This window comes from Camelus ferus, chromosome 23 (genome assembly GCF_009834535.1).
Source record: "Camelus ferus isolate YT-003-E chromosome 23, BCGSAC_Cfer_1.0, whole genome shotgun sequence".
Lineage (NCBI taxonomy): Eukaryota > Metazoa > Chordata > Mammalia > Artiodactyla > Camelidae > Camelus > Camelus ferus.
Window position 1 is genome coordinate 1,739,460 of NC_045718.1, and position 25,888 is coordinate 1,765,347.

The 25,888-nt window shown below is 36.1% G+C and overlaps 1 long non-coding RNA gene and 1 other non-coding gene across 2 annotated transcripts in view; one reads left to right on the forward strand and one right to left on the reverse strand.

Annotated features, from left to right (window-relative positions):
- LOC116659327 overlaps positions 1 to 25,888 on the forward strand; it is a 73,811-nt gene that overhangs the window by 31,493 nt on the left and 16,430 nt on the right. The window lies entirely within an intron of this gene.
- On the reverse strand, positions 1,228 to 1,330 carry LOC116659432. The gene has a single exon (XR_004314828.1). It is a non-coding gene; the product is annotated as a U6 spliceosomal RNA (small nuclear RNA).

Sequence of the window (25,888 nt, forward strand, 5' to 3'; positions counted from 1 at the left end):
ACTGAAGGTGATGTATTTGTATTAATAGAGAGGACCATTAATTTATTAGGGTATAAAGTAAAAGTCATAAATAGCAGTTTATACTTTGTGTTCTATCCTCTCCACATACAAAGTTTCCCGGGTGTTTCAACAGACATCAAGCCACTGAAAATGTGTTTATGGCTCACGAAGAAGTTCCATTTGAAGCTTGGTTCTTCGAAGCACAGCTTCATCTCTTGACCGTCTCTCCATGTGTCTAATATACAGTGGTCAGATTAGATGATCTTTAAGGCTCCTACAGATTTCCACCTTCCGTGTTCGCTTGATTCGTGAATGACAAAAACCAAAAAGCGACACACTCCAGATGTGCTAGGAGGTCTACATGTGGATCTGAGAAAAGACCTGAAGCATCTTAATAGTTTTAAATTACTTTTTGAGTGGTGAAATCCCACGGAGAATTTTCTGACATTCTCTCAGTAGAATAACTGGTTTTTAGAGCTGCGAACTGTTGATCTTGTGTTTCCAGGACAGATTCGGGATTATCATGAATTCCGTGGAGTAGAACCACATTGTAGGATCAGAACAAACTCAAGTTGCACAGGCACAACAATGGAACAGCTGTAAGACGTGTTTGACAGTTCTATCACACCAATGGGTTCTTTTGTCTACACATCAAAACCACTGTCAGAGGTAAATTAGCGCTCTTTGTCCACATGAACTTTTCCATGGTGCTGCTACAAAACTGTTTCTAAGGGTACAGTAGCATTAGCTACTGAAAACCCGGAGTCAATAATGATTATTTAAATAGTTCCTGTGAAAGGTAGAACTCGTGTTTACAGGTGCTGAGCCCAAGGGTCTCAAATGTATTGAAACAACCTTTGCCAATGAGGCTTTAGCCAGTAATAATAGCTAATACTCATTGAGCGCTAACTGCGGACCAGGAACTAGTCTAAATGTTTTGCATATATATGTATATATTTTTTAATTGAAGTAAAGTCAGTTTACAATGTGTTAATTTCTGGTGTACAGCATAATGTTTCAGTCATACACATACATACACATATTCATTTTCATATTCTTTTCCATTATAGATTTCTACAAGATATTGAATATATTTCCCTGTGCAATACAGAAGAAACTTGTTATTTATCTATTTTATATTTAGTAGTTAGTATCTGCAAACATCGAAGTCCCAATTTATCCCTTCCCACCCCCTCTCCCCCCTGGTAACCATAAGTTTGTTTTCTAAAAAGTACGGAACACTTCATGAATTTGCATGTCATCCTTGTGTAAGATGCTAATCTTCTCTGTATCGTTCCAGTTCTAGTAGATGTGCTGCCGAAGCCAGCACTGCATGTGTTACTTAATACTCCCAATGCTCTTATGAGGTAGGCACTGTTATTTTCCCCATTATTCAGATAAAGGAACTGAATGTTGGAAGGTTAGACAGTTTGCCTAAGATACAACTAGAAACCAGTGAAGCTGAGATTTGAAACCAGTTATTTTGACCTCATGGGCAATATACGATCTAGTATTACTTCCTGGCTTGCAATATTCTAGAAGACAGATGATTTTTTAAGTTGCTTGGGTATATATACTTTCTGTAGGAAGATGATGAGAGTGCAGACTGAATAGTGTGTGTGATGGTGGTGGGGGTTGGGGGTAAGGAGGCTGTTAATTTTTATTGACTTTAGCTAATTGCATTTAATTCAAATCTTCCCATGACTTTGGCCACTGCACATTGTGCTGGTCTGCAGTATCACTGAAAACAGAGATGCCGTATGAGGCTTAATAGGCATCCTTCCTTTGGAACCTTCACTTGCGGACACAAGCATGCATCTTCCAACCAGGTCTGAGCAATGAGTTCAGAAGCCATTTCATTATTTAAACTTCTGATCTGCAGTGTTGTATGAAATACTGTTAAGAACCCCGTGCTTTAGGATCTGTGGAATATCAACACACTCCCAAGCCTAAATATAAAGCAATGGTGCTTAATAATTTATACGACCGCGTTTCCCCCTTCTCCGTGTGGTTAAAAATAATGAAATAGAGAACTGTCCTCTCTGAGAATGTTACAGGCCAATTTATGATTCTAATTCTCTGTTTGGTCATCTGAAATATACTATTTTAGCAGCTTTATGCCTTTAACAAGTATTTCTTAGCAGCAATTCCTACTTGCATGGCTGTTCCGTAAATGTTTTGGCTTGAAAGAAAAAAAAAAATATGTCCTTCAAACAAGTTTGTTTCCTTCAGGGCTACTTCTGTATGTGAATTCCTCGGCGGTGACTTCCCAGGGCTTTCTGTTATCATCTTCTCAGCGTTCAATTCATTACCCCTGTTCATTATTCAATTTGTTGGGCTTTGAGCACCTGAATAATTGAAAGCTATGCAAGTATTATAAATTATAGTGTCCACGTTCATAATCCCCATTTTCAAGTTTATAGCTTCACTCTAAAAATTCACTGTGTTGGAACCTTACATACAAGGTCTTATATTGAAAACAAATTAGTTTATAAATACGTTTTTTTCTTCCTGAAACTCAATATTTATCAAATCTTGCATTTTTTTCCAGTTGTGGTTTTTAGGGCTTTTACTGCCACAGCAAGACCAATGAAAAGAATGTCTGACATGTTCACTTATTCATTCTTTTTTGCAACAAATACTTATGGAGTGACTATTCATTTGCCGGTGGGAGGCTGGGGCTGGGTCAGCCTATTCTCTTTGAGAAGAATGAGAGGGTAAACAGGCTTTGTAGCCCTTTAAGTTACGGCCTCCACCTCCTGATGGTGTTCCCAAACCAAAGCAAACACCCCCCCATCCCATCTAGCTCCACCCCAAACCAAGTCCTCAGCAGCCCTGCCTCTGTAACCTTTACCTCTTGGTGCTTTTCTGGTCCCTGAGGCCTGGATGATTCTCTTGCCTCCTTGAGGCAGGTAGCCCAGTTCTTTGCTTTGCAAATAAATATTGGAATAATTTTTTTTTATGAAAGTAGCAGAGCTATGCTTTAAAACTTAGAGAAGGAAAGAAGAGAGCCTGTGGGTGAGGTTTAAAAGATTGATGTCCCCAACTAGTAAGTGCCTGAGCTGGAGGGCAGACTGCAGACTCGAGTCTGGTGGAGGCAAATCTAGTGTGGTTTTTAATTTCATCAGCATTGCCTCTGCATGGCTAGATTGATTCATTGATTGTTTTTTTACCACAATAAAAATAGCTTTACTGTTTTTTTTTTTTTCCTCCATAATTATACCAGCAATACCCACCATTCTCCTTGTAAAAGCTGAAACAATGGCTGAAGGTAGAAAGTAGAAAGTGAAAAATCCCCTGGAAACAAATTTGTTTGACTTAGTTCCTCAAGCACTTCTGCAGCACATATTCTCCACTACTTGGGCCTGAATAAATAGGGGTAATTAATACAGATGGGATTCCTGCATTTCCCTGGAAGTGTCGCAGGGAAAGCCTTCCACCTGTTTTCTCTGGCTGTGTTTATATACTTTTTATTTTTTACAAAAACAAGATCATATGCGTACTGTTTTGCAACTTGCCTTTTCAATATAACAGTGTTAATCTTCCATGTAAATAAGTATAGACTGGGAGTATTACATTGTATGAATATATCATAATTTTAAAAAAATCAATCCTCCACTGATGGATATTGATTTTTTTTGCCTTCGTATGCATTGCATACTCCTTTGAATACCCCTTGGGGTGTACTTAACAGTTATTTCTCAGCATAAATATATAGGAATAGAGTTTCTGAGTCAAAGAGTGTACACACTAAACGTTCTGATTCACATGGTCAAAATACTACATGAAAACTTATACCAATTTCTACTCCCTGCAACATCGTGTTCAAGTAGGAGACGGAATGGTTTGAGAGGGCGACTTGGGGGCTAGATTGCCTGGATACATGTCTCAGGTCCTGCGCTCATGAGCGATATGTGACTTTGGACAAGCTGTGTTACCCTCCTCCAGTGTCTCAGTTTCCTCTTCTAGGATGTGGGCATCGCCACTTATGGGATTGTTGTGAAGATTAAATGCGATAACTCATACTAAGCATTTAACAGAGAACATGGTGTATAATAAATGCTCAATAAAAATATTAGATATTACTATTATTTACCCCATACACTTGTGAGTACTGGATATTATCATTTATATAAACTTTAAATATATTTTAATTATAAAAAAAATGCATAGTTATGGTAAAGAATGTCTCCAACCACGGAGATGGATTTTGACACAATTACTCCTCCATCTGCTATTCCACTTCCCAGCAATAACCGCTTAAAACTTTAAAAATTGCCACTATCACTCTAAATTAAATGCCAACATCTGATATTCACAAATGTTGATTTTAGGCAAAATCTCCAGAAAGACCACTGTAAAAGAAGACAAATTTCACTTCTCTCCTATGTCAACCCAATTTTTGTCAGTTTACTTTCCAATTCTTTGATTTTCCAATTCATCTAAAAATAGTATTTCAAATAGAGTGCCTAGGTTATAAAGTTTTATTGTTTTACTTTTTAAACTGGATGTTGAGAACATGAGATTTTTCACTGTTATTCTTCTTGTCACCTTCTGTAAATCTGAAATAGTTTTTAAGGGACCTAGACTAGATACCCAGTCTACTGACATTTACCCTATTCATATTTGCCTAATCCCAAATATTCTCTATTCATATTTGCCTCCATAGAGTCCACTATATTAGATAAACCTGTTCCTGCACTGGACATCTACCAGTTGTGGTCTGTACGCAGTGTGCCCCTTCAGTCTGGTTTCCTGGGACAGTCCTAGTTTACGTGTTTTGCCCCAGTGTAGTTTTAACAGTTTGCTTTTAAAACTATGTTATCTGGATGATAACTTAGAAGTTTACCCAATTTATAGAAATACTTTGAGCAGGGGAGGGCCTTTCTTAAGACTGAGACGATGGGCAGTGGCTTCCTGGTCACTGTGTCTCTGTTCACATTTTATTGAGTGGCTAAATACAATGTGTTTCCTTCGCTTTTTAAGATTTCATATCTGTTCTTGTGGGCTCCCATATTTGGGGTTCATGTCCCTTCTCCATGTTTGGTATAAAGGGTGCCCCTCATGTTGACATACCATTCTATTCAAGGTGGCATTTTCCTTAACAGTGTTGAGAGAAGAAGAATCTAATTAGGAGATTTATCCCACAATAGGTTAACTATGACCTGGTTAATGTTATATTCTTATTCCTTTAAAAAGTAGTTCAGATTTGCAGAAAGGTAAAGAGAAAAATAATAATTAAAAAATCTCATGTTCTCAACATCCAGTTTAAAAAGTAAAACATTACCAGTTCATTTGGATTCCACAGTGTTCCCTGTTCCTGGGTACTCTTCTTGACGGCAATATCCTTTTCTTACCCCAAGGCAACCACTCTGCTGAATGTAATGCTTCACGTTTTGATGCATTTAAAAAAATAATTGCAATGTGTAGTAGATAATAAAATAGATAGTATGGCTTTTGTGTCTTGACACTTTATATAAATGATGTGCAATGTAGTTTTTTTTTTTTTTTTTCCTCAGCATCCATTTGGGAGAGTATCCGTTGATAATCTGTGTAAGGACAGTTGATGCTTTTCCACTAGGCTGTACCATTGCCTTATGTGACTATACCACTGTTTATCCGTTCTACTCTTTTTTGTTCTTACAGACTACATTCTGCAATTTGTCATTGAACATTCTTCACTATAAGGGTAAAAAAGTGATGGGCATCCAAATGGTTGTAACCATTCACAGTCCCACCCACAGTGAAGAAAAGATTTTTTATCATTGTCAAACTATTTATCTAACTCAGGAAATCAGGCAGCACTCTAAATATAATGTATTGTAAATGAGGTACCTGTCCGAGGCATTGATGATAGATACAAAGAAAAATAAGAGAGTCTGAGTAGAATATATATGCACTGTGAAATTCTCTGCAGACAAATGCATTTACTACCCTCTCCATGCCATGTACTGTCCTAGGCAGTCGGAATACCAAAGTGATCAAGAAGGTAAGATTTGGCCAGAAAGGTGAGGACAGAAATGGGGAGGAATTGGACAACATCCCAGGAAGAAATGTTGTCAGTGACCTGAGTATTCCTTTTTCCTTTTCTCCTTTTGTACCTTCTGTACAATGGTGATTATATACTACATTGATGAATATTCCAATTTACTAAGGAGGACAACTCAGAAATGAAAATATTTCATAAATGCTAATAGATGGCTTGATTATGCAAAGATTTTCTTGTTGTTGGTGGTAAATCCCAATACCTGAAACTAAATATATATTTAAGGCAATAGGCTTTTCACGATTCGAAATGCACTTTTGAAGATTACAGCTTTCTGTATGCAGACTTTGGTTGGCTAGAGAACAAGAATTGTTATAAGAAGATATAAAAGCTACTTATTTTTTATGGGACTTCTGCATCAATCTTATATCTATAACATGATCTAGTGACATAAATTTTAGCTGCTTGTTTCTGTTTCACCTGCTGTGGAACCAGTGCTGTCCTACAGCAATATCCAGGAGTGAATTGAGCTATTGGCTGGTGTCATAAATAAGGAAGGATGTCACGGCTGTTTTCATTTGACTGAGCAGTAATGGAGTTAATTATACTTTCCGTCTCTTTGTTTTTGATCTGTGTTTCCAAAGTCATCTAAGCTTTTGGGACTTCTCATATTTTAACTCTTCCCTTGTCTGGTTGTATTTCACAGCTGTTGGGATTTCACAGCTGTCCATTACTACTACTCTCTTTGAATTTTCACCTTTCATTCACAGTGGTGCCCATGGTGTTTCACATGAACTCTTCTTCAAAGTAATATGAAAACTGGTATTATTTTGTACTTGATGTATAATTTTTTTTTTAATTTGAGCATTTTATACAAATTATCTCTGGAGAGGGAAGGATTTTACCCTGTTTTTCTAGCTGAGATAGAAACCACAGAAATAACTAATATCTGAAGTGTGAACTAGCAATCCAGCGAGATAGTCAGGAGTGGATTTAGAATTTTCTTGAGTATTTTTGCTGAGATTAGGAACCATTGTTGAAATGAAAAAGGGTTTCCATGATTTTTCTGCCAGATCATTGTTTATCAAGTTGACAGATAAAAAGTAGATAAATACACAGATATATACACACATATAAATATCTGGAGATATCAGATTAATTTTTCATCTTTACTGATATTCTTTGTATCTATATGTTCTGAAATACTTGGATTATTAAATCAATGTAGATATTTTAGCTTTAATTTTTTGTTTATTTACATATTCTCTCATTTAATTGGCAGCCGAGCTCCTAAAGAAGAAAACTGAGGGAAAAATTTATTTGCATATTTTATTCAATACATATTAAAATATTTGAAAACAAGGAGATTTAAAATTTTTGTATTTATCAATTGCTGGACAATTTGGATATCTGATACACAGAAAAGCTATTCTCATATATACATACACACATATACGTACATCGTACACAGTATAATAAAATAAATTTATAATTTTATGGTTTAATTTTATTTGAAATGTGATTTTGCTTTTTAATAGGTACAGATCTTCTTCAGTGATGTTCCTTTGATAATGAACAGCTTCACACAATAGCTTTCTGGTCCATCTTACAAGTTTGAATTTGTTTTCTAAAGGATTTAGACAATTCTCAAGGTGCTTATTTTTACTCAGATTAAAAGTAGTTAAGAAATCCTGATTATTTTATCTTGTCTTTTATCTCCCACACGAATGACTTCTACTGCTAATCACAGTATTTCAATGATTGCCATCATTATTTTGAAGAACTTTTTTGATGAAGTTATTTTTTCATCATGAGAAGAAATAGGTTAAATGCCAGAAAAGTACACTAAACATGGGGCTGGGAGTTGTGGAGGGGCTTTGTTGAAATCTAGGTGAGAAGCTGAGTAGGAGTCCTTTCTGAGGTATATAAGGTCTTTTGACTTGTGGCCTGAGATTTTCCATAAGGAATTCATATAATTCTTTTTTGTTGGCAGGAGTATGGAAAGGTTGGTTGGGATGATGTTAGTTGTCAAGGACTTTCTACAGACCTGCAGAGGATACATTCTCTATCCCTGGTTACTGGTATGACCCCGATGGAATTCTTTCATCTTTCAGGGTTTGGGTAGGAATTTTGGTTGGTGACTGTTTACTCGAACCTCATCACACAGACCCACGTGCTGCTTTGGCAAAATCACTTCACAAACTGATAAACAAGTAACCTGGGTGAGGTTCTGTACTTTGTCATAGGACAGACTGGTCAATGAAAATCTTCCAATATTAAAAAAACAAGAAAAAGGTGAGAGGGGCAGATCGAATCTGCATTTTGCATTCATTGAATGGCTTGATTTTAATGCTATCACGGCTAAATTGGATCTGCAGTTCAAAAGGAAAAAAAAAAAAACACCGATCTTGACACCTCCAAAAAAGTGGAATTGAAAAGAAATAAAGCCATCCAACCACCCTCAGGCCCTTTAGCAGCTGCTGTTTCGATCTCAGCATTCTGTGCACTAATGTGGAGGAGAGGTGTGTGTCCCCTACTCTTTAAAAAGCACACACTTCAACCATGAGTCACTATGAAGTCTGACACATCTTTGGCATTTAGGAAAAAAGCTAACAAACTCAGTTCCCAGCTTGTTTTTTTCTGAGTTATTTAGGAAGTAACTTACAAGGGATGTATATTTTCTTTGGGGGGGGTCTTATGAAGGCTACAAAAAAGTTCATACTAAAAGCGAATTTAACAGAGCAACAGCCTTTTATTAAGGAAGGTCAAATTTTCTTCTCTTTGAAATCTTTCAGGCTCCCCATCCAGTTTGCATATTGAGTTTCCCAGAACTATTTTCAACTACCTAGAGCAGTTGAGCATGAAGAACACCATTCTCAATGTCTTTAGCTACAAATTGGTAAGCAAATGAGCTCCAGAGCCCCGGCGAGGAGGGAGGGGCACACTCCTTGCATCCAGTCTGTTTATTACTGAGGAAGTTCTGATCAAGTTTATAGTGTTAAAGACTCGAACATATCAACTCCATTGAAGAGCAGGACAAGCCATTGTAAATATGAACCATCAAAGCATTAGCCATTTCAATGAAATGAAGCAAATCAATTGTTTTTTAGAAAGGTGCCTTTCAGATCTCCTCTCTCAGCTTCTGAGTGGCTGTATCAAGTTCACATGAAAACAACTTGTGCTAAAGGGATTTTAGCTCAGGATCTGGGAAGGTCATCGCCTTGACCAATAAACCATGATTCCCTTAATCTGTGGCCAAACAATCACCTCAATGCTTTAAAAATATTTCAAACAATTCAGTGACATTTTAGCATTAGGATAAAAACGAAATAGCTAAAATAATTGCAGTGACTCAGGTTGTGAATTTGTTTCTATCAATCAGTTGCATTTTATTTAATAGGCATTGGTTGTTTTTCCCCCAAGTGTGTTATGGTTTATTCAAATTGATATATGTGTCAGACGTATGCAGATATAGAGATATTTTTTGAAATGAAAATATCTTTGGTTAATCTATTGAGCTTTGTGTTCTGGAAAATTATTCCAGCTATAAAGAGGATGCTGAATATAATTTCTGTGTAAACCAGTATGATAATAATTACTGTACCATATTCTGATATTTTTTTAACATATTAACTGAATGCCTTCTATGCAGCAAACACTGAACTAGATACTCCCATGTGCTTGCTCGTTGAATGTACGCTATGGGCTTTTAAAGATCAGGGATCTTGTTTGATAAATCTTTGCTTATCCTTAGGACCTAGCAGCATGCCTGACATATAATAATAGGTCTTGAAAATCTTCCTGTTAGATAGGCAAAAATATATGTACTTGACTTTAAAGAAAATTAACTTCTGGCTAAGAACTTGAATTCAAGATGTTTAATCCTTTGAGCAGAAGGCAAAAACAAAGGGGTATACTACAGAATTTTTTCCCAATGTGGTCACACCAAAATTCTATGGTATTGTGGAAGTAATTGCTACTTTTAAATTGAAAAGAGACTGAAATGAGAGGATCATATTTTACCCAAATATGCTATTTGTATTTAAAAAGTTATTCAGTATAAAAATTAACCAGCATTTAGGTAGAAGGTTTGAGGTATTTTTTGAAGTGAGCTCTATATTAATTAAAACTAAATAATGAAAAATAGGACACTTTACTCATAGTCAAGGAATTAACTCTTTAAATTGGTTAGATGTTAGTTTTGTGCACAGTCTACCAATTTAGATAGGTAGGTGGGTAGTTAAGTAGGTAGATAGATATTTAGATACCTACATACATACACACATACACAGATTTTTTTTCATGTGGAACCAGGCACTAGGCTAGATGACACATAGCATAAGGTAGAATTTGAAGAAAACTCTGCCATCAGTGCATTCACAATCTTCTTAATCTGGAAATAGACAGTAAGCATAATTTTGATACATGTCAAGTAGATGAGGAAGGCCTGAGGCATTGGGGGTGGTGGCACAATCCAGGCAGAAAGATTTCCAAGGACAAAAAACCCCAATCATTCAGTGTGGCTGGAGGACAGCGGGGCTGTCAGCCAGCTTCAGGTGGGGTGGGTAGGAGAGAGCTCTGTTGAAGACCATAAAATTTGCTAAAAGATTTGCTCCCCCAAGTCCACAGCTCAAGACAAAGAAAAGTTTTCAAAAATTTCCCCAAAGGAGTAGCTTGATCTAAAGAGTATTTTGGAAAGAGCCCTTGGCCACAGTGTAGAGAACAGATGGGAGACCAGGTATGTCCATTATTTGGTAGCAAAGATGGGAAGGAGAAGAAACAGAGGGATTAGAGAAGATAGTTATGAAAGAAAGGGTAGATGCAGGATTTCCATATATCTGATTTGGGCAATTAAGAGGGGACGGAGTTGTGGTCCACAGATTTAGTAACACAGAAAAAGAAATTGCTTAGTAGAGAGGAAGCTAGTATAAAAGTTGTGGTAGGAAAAAAAAAAAGGTGGATTCATTTAATTTTGGAGCTATTGAGTTTAAAAGTCTCTGAGACATTCAAGTGAAAACATTCAGGAGTTAGTAATAGAATCAAAATTTGGAGTAGAGAGAGTGATTGGAAGTCACTTCGCATTCTCTAAATCCTGACCCTACTGGTACCTGCTCTTTTTCAGCTCCAGAATATTCTGTGAAACTTAAGTCATCTAGGAAGTCTGTTTTTTTTTTTTTTTTTTGCTTCTCCCCAAATCTTTATCTATTTAGTGTCTGTGTTTTAGAATACAGCTTTCTTATTGTAATTTGTAATTTTTTAAGATATTGCTTTGTAGAAAAATGTTATACTGGCTGAGAGCAGGAAATACAATCAGGAATTTCTGAATTGAAATGCTGGCTTTCCTACTTCCTAGCTGAGTGGCCGTGGGCAACGCATTTCACCTCTCTGAATCTTTCCTCATCTGTAAAGTGAGGATATCGTTGCTGAATTAAAGCACTGTCCTGAGGATTAGATGGTATAATATATAAAATGTTTGGCAGAAGTGGTGGCATGTTGCAATAACTTTAAAATGGCTGTGTTAATGTTAATAGGATAAATGTTGTTGACCAGTAGTACATAGCAGACATTATAACTAGTCCTCCTGCTGTATTTTTCTCATTTATTGTTCACAAAAACCTAGGAGGTAAATACTATAATTTCCACTTATAGAAAGAGAAATGAAACTCAGAGCTCAATAGCTAAAAAGTTGCACAGTCAAGATTTAAGCCAGATTTTTAAATTCTTACTTGTGGTGTTTTATTTGCTTCCTCACTGCTTCTGGAGATTATAGACCAGAACCTTCCAGGTTTGTACCATATAGAAGGATGCTCTCTCTCTGTAATACAGATGAACAGATTCAGGACAATGCAGAATATTTACTGAGCATCTATTATATGCCAGACACTGTAACATGCACTGACGATAAAAATAATTCTTGCTTTGCTATTGATATCTTGGCACAACAAACATTTTTACAGATAGCTATAATGCAGGGTGGGGTCTGTGCTCAACTACAAGTAGGGGGGATAAAGGGGAACAGCCCAATGAGGAAGGAACAATTTATTTTGTCATAAGGTTGGGGAGGAAAGTGAAATAAAGTCCCTCCAAATTCTCAAAGAAGGTAAAATCTGAACTGAGCCTATTTTGGAAAATTTTATACAATATAAAAATAATTTTTAATCTGTGTCTTTATTAAACTGGGAAGGCCAGAGTTGGTGTTAGACATTTCATCATTCTCACAGTTTCTTATCCAAGCATTAGAAATAATACTATATTTGATAACTTATAATAATTGATTAAACTATTTTAGAAAAATGATCTGTCTACTTTAAAAGACCTAAATTTTTGTAAATTCAGATTTAATGAGTACAAAATATTTTGAAAAATTAAAAAACTGCCCCAATGACCTGAATTCAAATTCCAGAACTGCTTCTAGAATACTTCAGATACGTGATCTGAGGAGTTTTCTTTTCTGTTGTTCGGTTTTCTTATTTGTAAAGTAAGGTTGTTGTAAAATTCAAGTGTTAGAAAGAGATAGTGTAATAGTGAAGGCTTGGTCTCTGGAGTAAACCTGCCAGAGCTTGAGTCCTAAATCTATTGTATGCTAGCTGTGTGACCTTAAGAAAGTTACCTAACTTCTCTGGGCTTCAGTTTCCTCGTTTGTAAAATGAGGATAGTGATAACCCATTTCATGATGCCAGTACAATTTAGTGAGCAGTTTGCCAGTTTGGTATGATTCAAAATACCACTTTTATTATATATTAAATTATTTCATAAAGTAGATAGATTTGGGGCTTTCTAATGTGTTCATTGTTCAGTCTCTCTAACATTGAACTAGTATATTTTGTTAATTGTTTTAGTTTTATAAGATACAACCTTAAATAAGTAATAATTCAACTCTCCCTCATCATTATCGACACACACATACACACATGCACATACAGCACACACACACAGACGTTTTGCTAGCTCATTCTTTGTAGTGAACTTAGAATCATTTTGTAAAGACACAAAATGAAATCCCATTGAAGTTTGCTAGAAATTATATTAACCCACAAATTAATTCAAGAAATATTGACTATTAGATCTCACCAGCAAGAAATAAGTCAATTGTGTTCAAGTCCTCTTTCATATCCCATGGGAAAGTTTTGTGATTTTCTTCACAAAAACCTTTGTCTTGCTTGTTATATTCATTTCTTACTCTTTTATGGGTTTGTTGTTAATGTGAACTGAAGAATAATTTTTCCATTATTTTTCTGACTAGTGCTCTTCTATGGAAATATTACTGGTTTTGATATTTATTTTGCAACCAGTCACCTTTCTGAATTATCTTGTTATGTCTAATAGTCTTTTGGTGGAGCTTATATGACAACTGGATTTTACACTACAATTTTTTTAAGAAAGAACTGAAATCATGTTTATAATGTTTATGGATCGTTGCCTTAAAAATGCATATAGGTTTAAAAAATAAAAACAAATATTCTATTTTTCTATTCTATTCTATAATAGAAATATTCTATTATAAAAAGCATCAAGAATTTATATTAAAGTATTGAAATGAAACAATTTCTAGTAAACATTCAGTGGAAAATTTAATTCTACTCTCGCTTATAATTGAATGCTTCACACTTCAGAATGCATTTTTCCCCTACATTCTGGAATACTACAATTCTTTACCGTCCATGTTTTTTATTCCTTCTAATTCCCTAAAATATGAGGAAATGAAAAGTCCACTGAATGTTGTCCATTACCACCTACTATTGTAGGGTTAGCTCTGGACAATGAGTGGCCACAGTACTTGTCGAGTTTGATTGCTTTGAAGTCTGAACACAAGATTCATTTAATGGCACTTACTTATTTGTATGAAGAAACCACGCTGACCCAGGAAACAATTTGTTTTGAAACAGGTTAATAGCAGGAATGTTAAATTTTTTCCCTAAAAGTCTGGAAAAAAAAATCTCTAAGTAGAAGGGAAAATTCATTTAAACTGAAAACGTAACATTTTTATTAGCTAAGAGAAAAAAACTGAACACCATTTTTCTGTATCATTGATATAGTCATTCTAAACATTACTTTGCTAGCAAACTAAATTGGACTTTCTGACATAGTTCTTTTTGGAAAACTTTCTCATTTGGGGATTTTTTTTAAGTCAAATTATGACTGACTTAACATTAACAAAAAGTACAAATAATGTTATTCTTGTAGGCTTTGACTATAAAGTATCAATGAAGCATCCACTGAATATCTAAGTTCTACAATGGTGAGATTTTGAATTGTGTACACAAGTGGCTGAGCCCAGCAATCTTTTGTTTATATATTATCAGGAGAGGGGCTATTTTATTTCTGCTGGCAGGTTCCAAAGAACCGAGTAAACTTCCATTATGTGAAAAAAGGAGAAAGCGGGAAAGATTTTGAATGCCAAAGCCGTTATGAAGCCAGGGAAGGGTGGGCTAAAGGAACAGAAAGAAAAAGCCAAAAGAGGCAGTGGAAAAGATCTCTACTATTGAGGCCTCCAGAAAGTCATTTGTCATTGAAGCACAAAAAGACACTTAGGAATTAAATCAGCTGAAGTAACTGAATTTTATTTACTAAGGTACTTTCTTGGTTTTTACACTTCTTCATTTATATGGTCTATGTATCTTAGTTTTATATTTCTTGGTATTTATATTTATTTTATATTTCCTTTTAAATTTTATGTTTCAAATCTTCAAAATCATAATATCATAGAATATCAACATAGCAAGTTCTTACATGGAATGAACGGGTATTTTTTAAGTTGTAAGTATATTTGATAATGGACTGCATAAGAAATTAATTATAAGACAATACATAGTGAAATAAACCTCATGCAACAAGCTTTGTTATTCCACTAGAGAAACTGTATGGTTCATTGATTATTTTTTAATTAAAAAAATTTTTTTAATGTGTTTTTACTGAAGTATAGTCATTTTACAACATTGTGTCAATTTCTGGTGTACAGCACAATACTTCAGTCATACAGGAGCAGACATATTCGTTTTCATATTCTTTTTAACCATAAGTTACTACAAGGTATTGAATATAGTTCCCTGTGTTATACAGCATAAACTTGTCATTTATCTGTTTTATATATAGTAGTTAGTATCTGCAAATCTCAAACTCCCAATTTATCCCTTCCCACCCCTTTTTCCCCGTGGTAACCATAAGTTTGTTTTCTATGTCTGTGAGTCTGTTTCTGTTTTATAAATAAGTTTGTTTGTCTTTTTTTTTCTTCTAGATTCCACATGTAAGTGATCTCATATGGTATTTTTCTTTCTCTTTCTGGCTTACTTCACTTAGAATGACATTCTTCAGGTCCATCCATGTTGCTGCATCACATTATTTTATTCTTTTTTATGGCTGAGTAGTATTCCATTATGTAAATATACCACAACTTCTTTATCCAGTCATCTGTCGATGGACATGGGTCATTGTTATTTTTGGTTTGACATATCTCATTCAGATTGTTGTCTCCAAATTAGATAATAAGTAATTTGAGGAGACTCCTGTATATTCGATTACCTAGCATAGTATTTTATGTATAGTAGGCACCAGATAAATATTTTTTCGATTCAAAGAATTATACTTCCACCGGATATTTCCAAGATCTTGGACATTTGTTAAAATTAAAAATCTAGTTTGCAACTTAAATCACATGGATTGAGGCCAATATTATCTATGTACTTTAATTAAAAATATTTTGTTACAAATGTTATAGCATTCCATGAAATTCTTTACTAAATTATATATATACATTAGCTGCCATTATCTCAAATGCACATGCTACTTAATATTATTTCTAAGACATGGAGGTGTTTTAAAAATGTGTTTTTGAATGAGAATATAATACTTTTATACCTTATTATATTCTAACATCATATTTAAAATGAGTATCATTTTGTGATAAAATTTAAATAAACTGTCTGTAAAAAATAAAGTCCTAGGAAAAAGGACTTTGTAATCCTAAGATCCGTTAAATATTTTGGCTTTTGACAAATCCTCTGAAACTATAGTAGAAGTCATGAAACAAATGTTTACTGAATTTAAATTATCTCTCAGTCTTTCAAGTCATTCCTGTTTTGCTGAATGAAAGATTCTTTAAATTCTATATATATTCGATAAAGTATATAGTCTATATATTCTTTATAACTTTCAAAAGTTTCACATGTGTGATTTCACATAATCCCATAATAACCCTTTTTCTCTCCTCCATGCCTAGATTGTCCCTCCCCTCCCCCTCCCCATTGGGAACCATTAGTTTGTTTTCTGTATCTTTCACACTTATTCTTGATCACTCACTCCTCCTCAATCTTTTTAATCTATTCTAAACTCGAATTGTGTTGATTGCAAGGTGAGTCACTCTGTCCATTTGTACAGCACATCTGTGTCGCAAAGACAGCCCTTCAGTGTTTGAGGTTGGTGGGGCTTCAGGAAGTCAGTGAAACCTACAGAAATAGTCATGCTCAGGGACGTGTGCAGCTATTGTCAACCAGGGACATAGGGATAATATCACAGCATCTTGGATGACTTATTAAAACTAAATCCCAGTTCTCGTCTTGTTTGCTTATACACACACAAGTCAGTAATTCAGCCCATCTTAAATTATTTCCTTATCTAGATGATAGGACTGGCAAGTTATCACAGGAGGAACACATGAAAAATGACTTTTAAAAATCAAGTTGCATATATAACTCCCACAGGTACTTGGATCTGCACAAATGAAATCTTAGTGGCCAATATAAAAGATTGAAGGTCTTTACATCTACATCTATTCTTTTTTAAAAAGTCCATGGCTTAAAAAGGAAAACAAAACTATTCTCTCTTTATGAAAAGATATCTAAGTAATTTCAGTCTATATGACTGTAAAAGAAAAAAAAAAGGACTGAGACTTGGCTCTTTGCCAATAAATCATTCCTCTCCATTATTGGCTACTGTCTATTTTATGGGCTTTGACTAAGCCACAAATACTCTAACAGCATAAAACCCTAATTTAGTAGAAGATGCTAATGGGAGAAATGTCTCCGGCATTCTACAGGTAATGAAATACCGTTTCAGGTAACATTATGGTGTTTGCATTTTTTTATTTTCACTAATATCCAATCATCTTGAATGAATTAATTGAGATCCCAGAGTAGTAAATGTACAATTATCTGACATACACACACAGCTAACAAGTATAAAATATTTGCATTATGCGCCATCCATCAGATTTATGTTATTTTCCATGTTCATTATGACTGTAGGCTCAAATGACAATGGTCATTAAACTGGTGAAGATACTGGCATGCAAGCAGTTGTGCGGTAATGAAAGCTTTTAGAGTCTTCTGGTTTGAACATAGTATTAAAAGAGATTTTAAAATATTATTTGTCACTTTAAAAATACATGAACAATTCTTATCATTCAGAATATAAGAATAAATGAACATAATAGATGAATTACTTTTAACAAGGGAAGAGGGTTGGGTGAGAACATGCTGTCTGCAGTTCTAGCTGGTCCTTTCTCCCAGAAAGACCTTCCTGAACATCCCTGCTTCACTGATGGGTCCTCCTCTGTCTTTTATAACCTATAAAGGTTTATGCTTTGTAAACCTTTTCATAACTCTGATTAATTTTATGTGATTATAGTCAAGGAATTTAAGGCTTCCAGAATTATGGATCTGGTGGAAGAACAAAACAAGATAACTCCATGGTGTGGCCATAGGAGTGTATAGTTAAAGAGGAGGTGAGGTCAAAGTCACTGGCATTTAGAGGTTAACAGTGGATGAATCAGTGTGTAGGATGAGGGAGTGACTTGGTGGCAGGTTGAGATGAGGATGATCAGGATTGGTGTGCAGTTCATAGGGTGATGGAAACCTAAAGTAGTTTCGGCTTAGATAAATCCTGAAGGGTACCTGAAGACACTCTTACTGTAGTTTCACAAAAACGGTAGTCAGCATTCAGTCAAAATGACTGGATCTGTGCTCTAGATGGGGAGTCCCCTTCTCCTCTGCCCCTCAAAACTACAAACACCCCAGACTATAGACAGTCAGGCCTCCCAGTCTTCGCATTACCAGACTGGTGTAACCGCAGCCTGGAAGTGGATGAGGGAAAATGTGTCTGGTCTGATCTTACATGAATCTTCTTCCCACTCCCGGCCATCGTCTTGATTCTGTATTCTCTGTTGATCTGTCCCCTCTGTAACCTGTTGTGGGACATGCTTTTTCTCACATCAGGAATCTCACCAATGTGCCGGGAATTCTCGTTCTCTGTGTGTAATGTCCTTTAAACCGAGACTGTGAGTTGTCCTTTTCGATCATTTATCTCGGGTTTTTAATGGCACAGACCTGAGGGGATGACGGCTGCGAAAGGCTGGCTGCGGTTTTTATTAGGTGGGGACCAGCATCCCCATCAATAGAATAGTTCTGTGATTCTCTAATCTGGGGCTTCTTAACCTGGGGTTCACAGAGGAACTCTGAGAATCCATGAAATTGTATGCAAAGCTGAATCTAAGCATTTTTCCAGGTGGAGGGCCCCTAACTTCCTCCAGCACTCAGCAGGATCAGTGCAAACCAAAATGACCTAGAACCATTACATCCTGGCCTGAGCTGCCCTTCCGGGGGGGGGGGGGGCTTCTATGTAACTCTCTTTTAATTGGAATAGGGCAGCTTCCTGTTGTGTGTGGCTTGACTTAAGTCCGTCTCTCACTACAGAGAAGTATGGACATTTATTTGGTAGCATCTGGAAACTTCTCTTATATGCAGCAATTCAGGGCTCTGAATCTAATGATTTTGTCCTTACCTTTAAGTAGAGTAAAAAGACATCATTCTCTGGATGCACCGGTGAGTGAGAAGTCAGAGTCCTCAGTGAGCTTGCTGTTCAGAATAGAAACTGCAGGCTAGATAATAGAAGAAAGATCAAATCAAGAAATTAGTAAAATTAGGACTTTGTAAATATATACATATATATATTTGGCTATCTCCCGTTTGGTATTTGATGGGCTTTTTCAATCTGAGAATCATGTTGTTCTTCAGCTCCTGGAAAATTTTACTTGCTTATTCACTTGTTTGTTATTTAGTTTTTATTCTATCTCTCCTATTTTTCTCTGTTTGCCTTGTTTGAACCTCGACTTCCTTAGTTGCTTCTCCATAGCTCCTAGCTTTTATTTCCATCATTTTCACCTCATCAGCTCTAGGAGCACAGATATTATGTTGTGTTCACTGCAACATCCCCAGCCGTTGCCTGACTCATTGTAGTTACACAATGAACACTTGTTCCATGAGTGAGTGAATGAAAGAATCTTTCTCTCCCTTGTCTTTATGCTTACTTTCTGGAAATTTCTTAGCCATAACCTCCAGGTTTTTAATTATATTTTGATTTCAGTAATCATATTTTAATTCACAAGAGCCCATTCAATTTCTTTCATTGGTCCTTTCTCAAAGAAGCTTGTTTTTTTTATAAATTGCAGTGTTGCCTCATCTCTCCCTGAAGATGCTAATTGGAAATTTGAAAACGTTCTCTTGTATTCCCTGAATTACATGTTTCCTTCAGCACCTATTTATGCTGTTAGGTTTCCTCAAATCATTGAGTTGTTCTGTCTCTCAATATTTTTGAATAAAGGAGTGGTTTTATAATTATAGGGAGTTTGAATGGATTTCCTCTGATTCTTTGTGGTTATTTTCTCTCAAAATATGTTTTATTTGAGAAAGATTTGGCTGAGTGCAAAGTTACTTAGATGGTGAATGATGATAGAAATCTAAAACCAGTTGTGCACGAGAACAGCGCTTCTCAAACTTCAGCATGAATGCATAATACCTGGGGTATCTTGTTAAAATGCAGACTTTACTTCTGTAGGTCTGCAGGGAACCTGAGGTTCTGCATTTCTAAAAAGCTCCCAGGTGCCTGTGGTGTTGCTCTGTAGACTCTGCTTTGAGGAGAATGGCCCGACCAATCCACTAGCTTCTTTCCCACCTTGGAGGATTTTTTTTTAAAACAATTATGCCCAGGAATATAGATAGTGGGATCTACTTAGTTTTAATTCATTTTAAAATGTGGGGATTATTTTCGATTATACTTGGATATGTTCCACATGAATAGCCTAATGATGGTCATGGCATAACACAGGAGGCACCCATGGGAAAGCAAAGTTGTTTTAGATCAGCAAGTGTGGATTATGAAAACATTTGCTCCCTGGATGTCAAATAGGATCAGTCCCCTCAACAAATCCTTGTCTCTGAAGCTGGAAAAACTGGTTGACATTGTGAATGAAAAATATTACCTGCCATATCAGTAAACAAAGGATGCTGTAGCCATCAAGTCACAGCGGCTACTGCCAACCCCGACAGCAAGTGGAGGGCACTCTGGATGCAGAGAAGCAGACAGCCTGGCCTCTGCTGCCACCCCCAAGGTGCCCCCTGAAGGAAGTCAAGATGGGAAAGAACTGGCTACTGGCCCTGCTTAGCCAGGTGCACATCCGAGGAACGATTTCAATGAGTCCAGATCTTTGCACCTTCCCATACGTAGAAAAGCGCTAAATTCTCTGACTTGGGATATCTGGTTTTCTTTAATTAACAGTAATTTTTTTTATAAAATGCAGTATAGTCAGTTTACAATATTGTGTCAATTTCTGGCATACATCATAATGTTTCAGTCATACATATACATACATATATTCGTTTTCATATTCTTTTTCCATTATAGGTTACTACAAGATATTGAATATAGTTCCCTGTGCTAGTCAAAAGGAACTTGTTGTTTATCTATTTAATACATAGTAGTTAGTATCTGCAAATCTCAAACTCTCAATTTATCCCTTCCCACCCCCTTCCCCCTGGTAACCATAGGTTTGTTTTCTGTCTGTGAGTCTGTTTCTGTTTTATATATAAGTTCATTTGTGACTTTTTAAAAAAAATTCCACATAAATGATATTATATGGTATTTTTCTTTCTCTTTCTGGCTTATTTCACTTAGAATGATGATCTTCAGGTCCATCCATGTTGATGCTAATGGCATTATTTTATTCTTTTTATGTCTGAGTAGTATTACATATCAATATAGGACAACTTCTTTATCAAGTCATCCGTTGATGGTCATTTAGGTTGTTTCTGTATCTTGGCTGTTGTATATAGTGCTGCTGTGAACATTGCGGTGCATGTATTTTTTCAAATTAGAGTTCCCTCTGGATATATGCATAGGAGTGGGATTGCTGGATCGTATGGTAAGTCTATTTTTAGTTTTTTGAGGAATCTCCATACTGTTTTCCATGATGGCTACACCAAACTACAACAGTGATGCACCAACAGTGCAGGAGGGCTCCCTTTTCTGCACACCGTCTCCAGCATTTATCATTTGTGGACTTTTGAATGATGGCCATTCTGACTAGTGTGAGGTGATAATGTTGATGTTCCGACTACCTGGTCTTTGTGGCAAAACTCCTTTATGTCCTGGCTCCTCCCCTGCCTCTTTGAAACAGTCTCTTAGAGTGATCTGAGAGGCTGCCTCGCGGGTTCAGATTCTCTCAAAGTCTGCCGAATAAAACATAACTCAGTTTTTAGGTTGTACATCTTTTAGTCGACAACAGAATAAAGGAAAGCAGCTTCTGTTTTAGTGAAAACCAACAATGTCTACATTCATTTGGAAACTCACCATTTTATGTAAGAAGAATACAAGTACACACAACACACACATATGGAAAAAATCACAGGGTTAAAACTGAGTATGTGGGCAGCTAAAGTACATGCCACTTTGGAGAATAAAAATAATGTGTACCTTATTAAAAGCCGCCTGACAGGGTCAGCAGCCCAGTCACAGGATACCTACCAAGAACAATTTCAATTTTAATAGGTTTCACTATGTATTTCATAAGCATGCCCATTGAAATTGAGTCATCAAAGCCTCCCAGTTCCTCCAAGACAGATTTTAGCCTGAGAGCTTGGAGTAATTATCCCACTGGATGTTAGCCTGTGTAGCTGTTTCAGCCTCGTTCATCATTTCAAACAGCTACATACTCTGCCTGCTAATTTCTTCCGATGGATTAGCTGCTCTCACTTGTCTATCTTTTTTTTTTATTTCTGGGGGGTGAAATATTGCCTTCTTCCCATGTTTTAATAAGCTGAGCAGGCATGCACCACTGCACAGCTCCTGACTCCTATTTCTTTCATCTCAAAGAATGATCTTCTGGGGGAAGAGCCGGGTGTAAATGTGAAGGTGAAAACTTGGCTGTGACTACCTGCAGCCTGAGAGCGGCTGCTTTAAACAAGGACTGAAAGCCCCATTCGGAGCTGAGCTGGTCTGCATTGATCTGTGCAGAGTACGTTCCAGGCTGCTCTCCCATCACAGTATTTCTTATCTTCTGCTTCTTTGGGTCTCTGATCTTTATTCCCATCCCCAACCCCTGTGTTTCACCTCTGCTCTGCCTGTGTGCCTCCCATTAAAAAACCCCAATGCACAGAACTATTCATTGCAGGATATAACTTCCTCCGTTCTTTACAATAATGACCCTGTTTGAGCTTTTGAATTCAGGGGTTCAATGATTTCTTTATTCTCTGACCTCCCAGTGAGAACACACAATTTCACATGCTGGGCTATCACTCCTTCTTAGATAGGTGGTTTAAAAAAAAAAAAAAAGGCAGGGGTCTTGGTAACAAATTGACCCAGGTTTTAATCCTGTCTCTGCTGCTCAGAAGCTTTGTGACCTAGGGTAAGTTTTTGAACCTCTCTGAGCTTCAGTTTTCTCATCTTCATCATACAGATAAATACAGTTTTCATTCTAGGATCGTAGTGAAAATTAGCAAGTGAGATTGTGTGTACCTACCATAGAGGAGGCGCCTCTGCACGTGGAACTTTTATGTTTTCTTTACCCTAGTAATTTAACAAATGGGTTTTCTACCCCCTGCACCTGCTGCTATTGGCAATTAGCTGTTAGGGCTTCGGCAGTTTTACAGTGGATCCTAAAACACCAGATGGAATGAAAGCAGAAGCAGAGGAGGCTCATTCAATCCGCAAGCCTACCCTAATGTTCACCCCCATCTTCACTGAAAAGGCGTCTGAAGCTTTGCAGGATGTAGAGTCTAGAAGACCCTACTTCACGCCCTCCCATGATCCCATCTGAGTACTTTGACACCAACTTGAAAGACACAGATTTTCCCTGGATTGAAAACAGTTAACTGACCATGTCACCCAAGGTAAAGAGGACAGCAGATGGACTGCTGCTTCAGATAAAGTCTTCAGACTGATAAAGACTGAGGTAATGGAGCTCAATCTTCCAACCGTTAGAAAAGGCCAGTCTTCCGAGAGCTGCCAATTTAAGGAAGAGCTTCTTTTACTCTTGGCCCTAGAACTATAATGTATTTGCTGATAAATTGGAGGTGGATAATTTTTATCCAGCTCAGGAGGAAGTGTGAAATACAGTAATTGGTAATTCTTAGAGAGAGTGGTGCAGCTCTCCAGTCCCTCTCAAGAGATTTTTTTGGAAATGTGATATCATTTGGAATTATATTAATAAGAGCACTGCCTGGGATCAGAAACTTGGAATTGGTAGAAGTTTTTTTTTTTTTTTTTCCTTCAGAAACTATGAAGCATCCATTTTCTTCATTTACACATAAATTATTTAAGTGGATAAAATCCTCATCATCGGAGAGTGACCTTGATGTTAGGACACATTGATATTATAGGCAATATTCTTCTTTGAAATTTTGCAAATTTTTGACATTAGTTATGGTTCAGTGCCAGTATCAAGATCATTAGTGTTGAGTCAAATACGTCTGTACTCGCAAGGCAGTAATTAAAATGACGTTTCCAACTCGTTATATATATTTCACCCAATGAGGTTTTATATATATATATGTATATTTTATCTTCAATTTGTCATTCTTCATGTTCTCTTTTTTCCTTTCCCACTTTTTGATATTGGTTGAAGTGAAATGGAGAATATGCACTAACACTGGCAAGGAAAGAGCGTAGTCCAAAGACTAGGCTAAAGGAACCCACCCACCCCATGAAGACTTTGTTCCCCTCATTGAGGAAAATCCCCATCATATGTGTTGCTTTCGTTACTTTTATTTTCTTTCTTGACCTACCCACCCACTCCCCACCAATGGAACAGTTTCAAAAACAATTTTATTATCTTAAGTGAAGAAATGAAACTTATTGTCAGACAAAAATCTTCTTTCCAAAAGGAGGTAACTTTGCTTATTCTATGAAGTCTGAATTTTATAGCAGAGGAAAATGCCAGTGCATACATTTACCGTCATTGGGAAGGCTGATGGTTAGATAACTTACGTGAGAACCTATCCATAGAATAAAACTATCTCATAAAATATGGAATCTGTATCTCATCATGTTAACATATATGAAGCATTCTTATAAAAGATTGCGATTTTTAAAGCAAATTAATCTGATCCTGTATAAGCAAATGTGTGTCATCCTTACAAATGGTCTCTGACCCTGAAGATGCCTACAAAAGGCATGCCTCACAGACATTCAGAGCACCAGCACCCCTGACCCGAAAGGACAAGTAGACATTGGAAGGATGCTAGTCATGCATATATCCTTAAATGTGAAATCAATGAGTCACGTTAATTCAGTACTTTATAAACTCAGTATTAAAGCCAATAATGCTTCATTGACAAACACTAATGTCTAAAATGAGGCTGAGGGCACGAGTTCACACAAATGGCTAGAAATTAAGAAAGAAGAACAAATAGAACTGAAATGAGTGAGTGTACTAGGTGTTCTCTCCTGATTCAGTTTTGAAGAAATTATGATTTTCTTCTAAATAGGTCTTATCATAAAGGAAATAGGCATATTACACAAATGTTTGAAAAGAAAGGTAGATAAGTAAAAAGTTCGGGCACCATGGAACCCAGAAATAACCTAACAACTATTAGTGTTTGCAAGTTTTCTTCTAGTATTTTATGTGCATGTACATTTATTTTATTGAACAGTTTAAACCAAACTTTGCATGCCATTTGATGACTTCCTTGTTTTTACGTAATCATCCTAGTCATTGGTGTAAATTAATGTGATACACTTTTTGTAGATATGCTGTACAAATTAGTTATTCTTTCTATTAATGGGCATTACAGGTTTTTTCCTTCAATTTTTAAGGTTATGAATAATTCTGTGATAAATTTCTTTGTGCATAATTAGTTCTCCAAGTTGAGTGCTGATTGTTAGGATAAATTTTGAGATGGGATATTACTTTCCTAAATGATAAAATAAATATTAATCTTTAAGAGAGATTTTTAATCTATTCTAGTTGTAGAAAAATCTTGAAAATACAGAAAGGTTTGATGATAAAAATAATAATGTACAATCCTACGAACTAAAAGCATAAACACTAGTAGCACTGTGGTATGTTTACTCCAATGGTCTTTTTCCTATGTGTGTCTTCTCCTCCTCCCCACTCCCCACAATGCATGACTTGTGAAATTGAAACCTTGTTGTGTATAAAATTTGAATTCTGCTTTTCTTCATTTCACATGAAGTAATAAGCATTTTTTCAGGTCATTAGTTTCCTAAATATGATTTTTAATGGATATACCATTATTCATTAGTCATTTCCTTATTGTTGAATTTTTGACTGTTTCCAAAATTTTTCTGTTATAAATAATACATCTTTGTATCTTTGTATGTGTTTCTGATTTTTTCTTTTCTGTAGGATAGGGTACCAAAAGTCATATTGCTGGGTCAAAGGCTGAGCCCTTTTAGAAATTCATATTGCCCACTTGCTTTTCAGATAAGTCATAGCAATGTACACTGTTACTGGCAGTGTATAAAGATACCTATTGCATCGAACCCTCAGTAACATTTAATAATATTGTCAGACTTTATGATTTTTAATTATATAAGTGAAGAATGACAGCTTGTTTAAAAAGTTTTCACTCATTTTATTACTAGTGAAGCTTTCTTTCACCATGTACTTAGTTT